This window comes from Podarcis erhardii (assembly GCF_964252035.2).
Source record: "Podarcis erhardii genome assembly, chromosome: Z".
In the NCBI taxonomy this organism is placed as follows: domain Eukaryota; kingdom Metazoa; phylum Chordata; class Lepidosauria; order Squamata; family Lacertidae; genus Podarcis; species Podarcis erhardii.
Genome location: NC_138504.1, coordinates 43,375,295 through 43,381,568, shown reverse-complemented (window position 1 = coordinate 43,381,568; position 6,274 = coordinate 43,375,295). Strand labels below are relative to the sequence as shown.

General features: G+C 44.5%; 1 protein-coding gene across 6 annotated transcripts in view; it reads left to right on the top strand.

Annotated features, from left to right (window-relative positions):
• The first annotated feature begins 278 nt into the window (after positions 1 to 278).
• The window catches only part of TNC (tenascin C), an 80,799-nt gene continuing 74,803 nt past the window's right edge, over positions 279 to 6,274 (top strand). For 2 of the 6 annotated variants that reach the window (XM_081847416.1, XM_081847415.1), the window contains exon 1: positions 279 to 679. The gene's annotated coding sequence lies outside the window, so the exon portion shown is untranslated. The remainder of the gene's footprint in view (positions 680 to 6,274) is intronic. The other 4 variants (XM_081847420.1, XM_081847419.1, XM_081847417.1 and 1 more) reach the window with 3 other exon arrangements.

Here is a 6,274-nt window from a genome sequence, read left to right as displayed (position 1 = left end):
ATGGTGCTGCCTTAAGAGGACTGTGCTAGAGAGTCCTGGCAGCCTTAGTGATCTGATGGGAGGTGTGGGGTGGGTGTTGTTAACAAAAATATAATGAAATGTGCAATATTCCTTGGGGAAATGCTCTCCCCTCTGAATCATTTGATGCCTTGAGCTGAGTTTCCTCCACACACACACACACACACACACACACACACACACACAGTCCCTTAGTGGGGAGGAAAGGGGGTGCGGTTATGCCTTCCTCTCATCATAAATTACATGCAAATGCCTTTTGTGCCTCCGCTCCTATATATGTGAGTGCCTGTGTGTCTCACACAAGCAAGCGCAGGGTCCAGAGAGGACCTGTGCCTTTAATTTGCCAACTGCAAAACTACAGAGTCTGTGCCTTGAAGGCATCCCATTACAGTGGAATGAGCTAAGGATCTACTCAGCTATATAAACCAGCAGAAACTGCTTACTCCAACCAGAGTTTGCCTTACTGTCAAACATTCTCCCTCCCTCTCTTTTCCCCCTCTCTCTGTCTTTCTCTCTCTGACTTGTCCCGTCTATACCATAGATGGGACAAGTTTTCTGAATTTTTTCCCTCAAGACAGAAGCAGACAAGAATAAAGCATCCTATTTATCCCCTGGAGACTTGACACACCACAAGGAACTAACACATATCAAAGGCAAGCAGGTAAGTCTTCTCTCCAACATTGAGCATGGCATTTTTCAGGGGATGGAAAAGTAAATGTGTTAGAATAGGTTCCATTCTTTTATGGTTCTTTTTTTTCTGAGTTGCTGGAGTTTGGACCTGGAGATGCTTTTGAGATTACTAGGTGATTTAGATATAGATGATACAGATACAGATATATAGATATAGATATGCAGAAATTTAAAAGTTTGTTTATTTTGTGTAATGCCAGATGGGATCAGATCTGTGTTTCTATGGTGTTTTCAGTGGATGCATAAATTAGCCAATGAATGAATGAGAGATGAAGGCATGCTAATGGAGGGTGTACATGCACACACACAGGCACACACACCCCAATTAAAGTAGCAAAGCAAACACACAATGAAAATGGCAAGTGAGGATGGGGAAATGGGGGTTATTCATGTTTCTGAGACTTTAAGGGGTGATGGAGATTAACTGATAGCATTGGGAATGTAACCTTTTAAAGATGCAAATGAACCTTGTTCATTGGAAAGAAAGAAAGAAAGAAAGAAAGAAAGAAAGAAAGAAAGAAAGAAAGAAAGAAGCCCGTCTTGTGTTTGGGGGTGGATTCCAATTTCTTCCTGAAATGTGTGCGCCTGGCTTCCAGACCAAAAATTTTAAAGGCAAAGTTCAGCATGTATCTTTCTTTCATTTGGCTATTGAAAACAGAGGGTGATCTGTGCCAGAGGATGGAAAATGCTTCTCTTCTCCCACCTCTCCACAGCTCTTGAAGCAAGCTGCCTTTTTTCCACACTGAGCAGCCTATCACTCTGATAGTTTTCTGTGCACCAGCTGGCTGAATAGTGCATTTGTGCAAGCATGGGATCTCATGAGTTGAATGAGGAGAAAAATGGGTCTGTAACCCTTGGCTTGGCTAAGTAGCTGGATCTAGCTTCTCAACTTGCCAGCTACATGCAGTTGTATAATATCTTTCAGGACAGGCTGTGGGTTTTTATTAATGGAACATTTTCTTGCCCGCTTTCCCAAGTACTTCAGAAGTCTTGTATGATGTAGTATGGATCTAAGGCTGGCTGGTCCTATTTCATTCAGAAGCCATGACCACTGGGTTGGAACCAACAATTCTACTTGGAGTAGACCCATTGAAACTATTGGACCTAAGTTAAGCATGTCGATGATTTTCAATGGGGATCTGTTCTCCATATGGTTAATATTGTGTTCAGAAGGGTTTACTCTCACCTAAGTGTGCTTAGGCTTACAGTTTTAATTCAGAACTATCACACAGTTAAAAAGCATCAGTGCTGTGAAATCCACTTTGAAGATTGCACTGAATTCTGCCTAAAGTGAAAATTGGAATCTTAAAGGAAACTATCATAGGGTTTTTGATAAGCAGCTTTTTCACAGAGGAGAGGTTGTTTTCGACTATTAAAATCTAAGCCATTTAAAGTAGTATTCCTAACTAAACACCCCATCAGACATAACAGAAAATGTGTCTGAGGAAATGCCTGAAGGATCATGTTGCATCTACCACTCAGTCCCATGGGAGAGAGAGCAGTAGCCTGACCTTATGAGTGTTTGCTCCAAACTAATTCCCGATTTGCTTAATAGAATTACTCTCAATGAAGTAAGATTAGATTCACAACACTGCAGTCTTAAACACCATGGATGGGGAACTGGTTTCAGACTAAAATAATGATAAAATAAAGCTTCCCCACTCAGGCAAGCAGGGGTACACTGCACAACCTGCCTACCTGTGCAGGTGAATCCCCCCAACACTGGGAGGTCATTCAGCAAGGGGGCCAGGGACACAGCAGTGAGGCCAGGCTGTGCCAGGGACACAGCAGTGGCCTCCAGCTAGCGAGGTCTAGAGGACTGCATTTGGGATAAGTCCCATTAAACTCACTTCTGAGTAAATGAAAAGGGGGTGCGCCAAGAACATGCATCAGAATAGGCTGTGGATTGTGCACGAGAAAGCACATGGGACACACCAGCCAGATTGCAACACATTCAGCTTACAGCCCTCCTTGTATCAGCTCCCACTTTCAGCATCCCCTTATGAGGAAGTCTGAATACAACCCAGCCAGTAGCACATTTAGGCTTCAACTTGACACACAGTTACCCGGGAACAAGTGCTATTGAACTTAGTGCAGCTTACTCCTGACTGACTAGACTTGCCTGGGACTGCCAAGAAACTGCCTGGACAGAGGGGTGTGTGCACTTGCAACTCTCCCCCCCCCCCACCGCCTGCCAGCTCCTATTTCACTACTGTGTCTTATTTCATCCCCTTGCAAGCACACACAAAGCACTATGTAGTGCTCCCAGTGCTCACAATGGCTATTGTTTTAAAGCAACTGGTAATTTATTTATGGCACAGTCTTGGATCAGCTTAATGTGCTGAAAGTATAACTGGTTCCACTTTTGCTGGGGAGAAAATGCAACCCACTAAAATAAGTAGTTCTAAATAATCTGAAGAGATAAGCACTGGCAGGATGGAAATGTAACCTTAGCAGAGAAACAATTTCCACACCTGGCTACCAGAGGTGGAAGACAGGTTTACAATGTGACCTCTCCTTCTTAATGGGATCCTACTCTCACACAAACAATCAATATTTAGCAGGAGGAAATACAAAACTCTTCAGGTTTAGAGTTCAGGTTGTGTTGGGAAGTAATGCCCTGAATACTGTAGTTTAGTTTATATATTCAGTAGTACAGTTGGGACGCGGGTGGTGCTGTGGGTTAAACCACAGAGCCTAGGGACTTGCTGATCAGAAGGTTGGCAGTTCGAATCCCCGTGACGGGGTGAGCTCCCGTTGCTCAGTCCCTGCTCCTGCCAACCTAGCAGTCCGAAAGCACGTCAAAGTGCAAGTAGATAAATAGGCGGGAAGGTAAACAGCATTTCCGTGAGCTGCTCTGGTTCGCCAGAAGCAACTTAGTCATGCTGGCCACATGACCCAGAAGCTGTACGCCGGCTCCCTCAGCCAATAATGCGAGATGAGCGCCGCAACCCCAGCGTCGGTCATGACTGGACCTAATGGTCAGGGGTCCCTTTACCTTTTCCTTTAGTACAGTTGGTCAAGGGGGCAGGACCATTATTTGGGCAGCAACATCCAAATGTGTAATCAGCCTACCTATTGTCTAGGTAGGTTGCCCTTGGAAATGAGGTGGCTCAGATAAGGAGGTGATGGGACTATCTTTAGATCAGGGTTTCCCAAACTTTGGTCTCCAGCTGGTTTTGGACTTTAGCTCCCTTCCCCCCTAGTTACCAGGACCAGTGGTCAGGGATGATGGGAATCATAGTCCAACAACAGCTAGAGACCTAAGTTTGGGAAACCTTTCATTAGATGCATGATTGGGTCAGAGATTGCCTTTATGGTCCTTCCAGCTATGCAATTTGGTATGTCAGTCGATATTTTAGAAGATGCAAATCGAACAACCCTCCTAGCTGGGACTGTTCTGCTTTGAAATGCCAGTGTATTAGTCTGCATGTTGAGAGTGGCCCCTTCATGTAAAAAGCTAGCACACCAAGAGAGGAGTTCTCATGTTGGTTCTTCTTTACGTGCTAATTTGCTGCGTACCAGGAAATTCTGAAGGGAGGGGAGGGAATAAGAACTTGAGAGGGAATAAAGTAGCTGCGATCAATTCCACCATTTTTCAGACTTTAAGCTTTTGGCATGAATGGAATATTCTGGTACATACAGAATCCACAAACTGGTTTAGTATATATCAGATTCAGAAACAGGATGTGAGCCCTAAAGATTTTGCTGAATGAAAAGCCTAGTGAGAACCTCATAAGCCTGCAAGGCTAGAAACACACAATTTGCTTGTTGGAATATAAGCCCTCTCTGCTTTCTAAAGTTTAAAAGGGATTTGCTTTAAGTTTCTGAAAAACTGTAAAACTACATTTCTTATACTAATTTATTTATCAATTTTCTATCCTATATCTTCCTCCAAAAGAGACCGTATATTGGGGTGGGGGAACCTTTTCTGCCCAAGGGCTTTCTGGGTAATTTTCTGGGGGTCACATACCAGTGGTGGATGGGGCCAGAAGGAAAAGTAGGCAGAGCAGCAAATGTGAATTTTACCATTACACAGTAGACTGGTTTCTTTACCCTCACACATCCCTCTCTGCCCTCCACCCAGGCATGTAAGAGTCATGATCAGAGTTCAAATCTAGCAAAGAAAACAAAAGGGGGATGTGAAGTGAAGTCAGTGAGGGGAGTGACCTGGGAAAAGCAGGTGTGGCTGTGAAGGGTTGTGTGGTCTAGAAAGAATCTCCAGGTGGCCTGAGGTTCCTCAACGCAATTGGAAATTATGTCTTGCAATCTCATAACTGAGGGTCAAGGAGGTGGAAAGATGTGAGATGAGGTAAAAGAAATAAGCAGAGTGGGGTACTGTAAGCTCTAGTGGGGATTTGGCCACAAGCTTCCAGAGTCCAAGAGACGTATTCTTAATGTCTGCTCCCAGATATTGGAACTCCCACCCTGGAGAAGCCAGACTGGCTCCTTCCTTGCTGTCCTTCCCCCGGAAGGTGAAGACTTTTATGCTCCAACAGGCTTTTGGGGACTGGCTGCTTTTAATTAAAGGGCTGGTATTGTGCTGTTTTTATTGTAAATCCCGGTATGTTTAAACATATTTAATATAGTTTAAATTGTTGTTGTTGTTGTTGTTGTTGTTGTTTAGTTGTTTAGTTGTGTCCGACTATTCGTAACCCCATGGACCAGAGCACGACAAGAACTCCTGTCTTCCACTGCCTCCCGCAGTTTGATCAAACTCATGCTGGTAGCTTCGAGAACACTGTCCCACCATCTCGTCCTCTGTCGTCCCCTTCTCCTTGTGCCCTCCATCTTTCCCAACATCAGGGTCTTTTCCAGGGAGTCTTCTCTTCTCATGAGGTGGCCAAAGTATTGGAGCTTCAGCTTCATGATCTGTCCTTCCAGGGAGCACTCAGGACTGATTTCCTTCAGAATGGATAGTTTGATCTCCTTGCAGTCCATGGGACTCTCAAGAGTTTCCCCCAGCACCATAATTCAAACGCATCAATTCTTTGGCAATCAGCCTTCTTTATGGTCCAGCTCTTACTTCCATACATCACTAATAGGAAAACCATAGCTTTAACTATATGGACCTTTGTCAGCAAGGTGATGTCTCTGCTTTTTAAGATGCTGTCTAGGTTTGTTATTGCTTTTCTCCCAAGAAGCAGGCGTCTTTAATTTCGTGACTGCTGTCACCACCTGCAGTTTAAATAATATATAGTTTTAATTCTATCAATGTTTAATTGTATTTTAATGATTGATTTTTCTGTTTTTAGCAGTTCTCGTTTTCATCTGTAAGCCTTGAATCCCATCAGGGGAAAAGGTGGGGTATATATATTGTAACGGATGTGGGTGGCGCTGTGGGTAAAACCTCAGTGCCTAGAGCTTGCCGATCGGATGGTCGGCGGTTCGAATCTCCGCGGCGGGGTGAGCTCCCGCCTTTCGGTCCCAGCTCCTGCCCACCTAGCAGTTCGAAAGCACCCTTAAGTGCAAGTAGATAAATAGGGACCGCTTTATAGTGGGAAGGTAAATGGTGTTTCCATGTGCTGCGCTGGTGCTGGCTCGCCAGAGCAGCTTAGTCACGCTG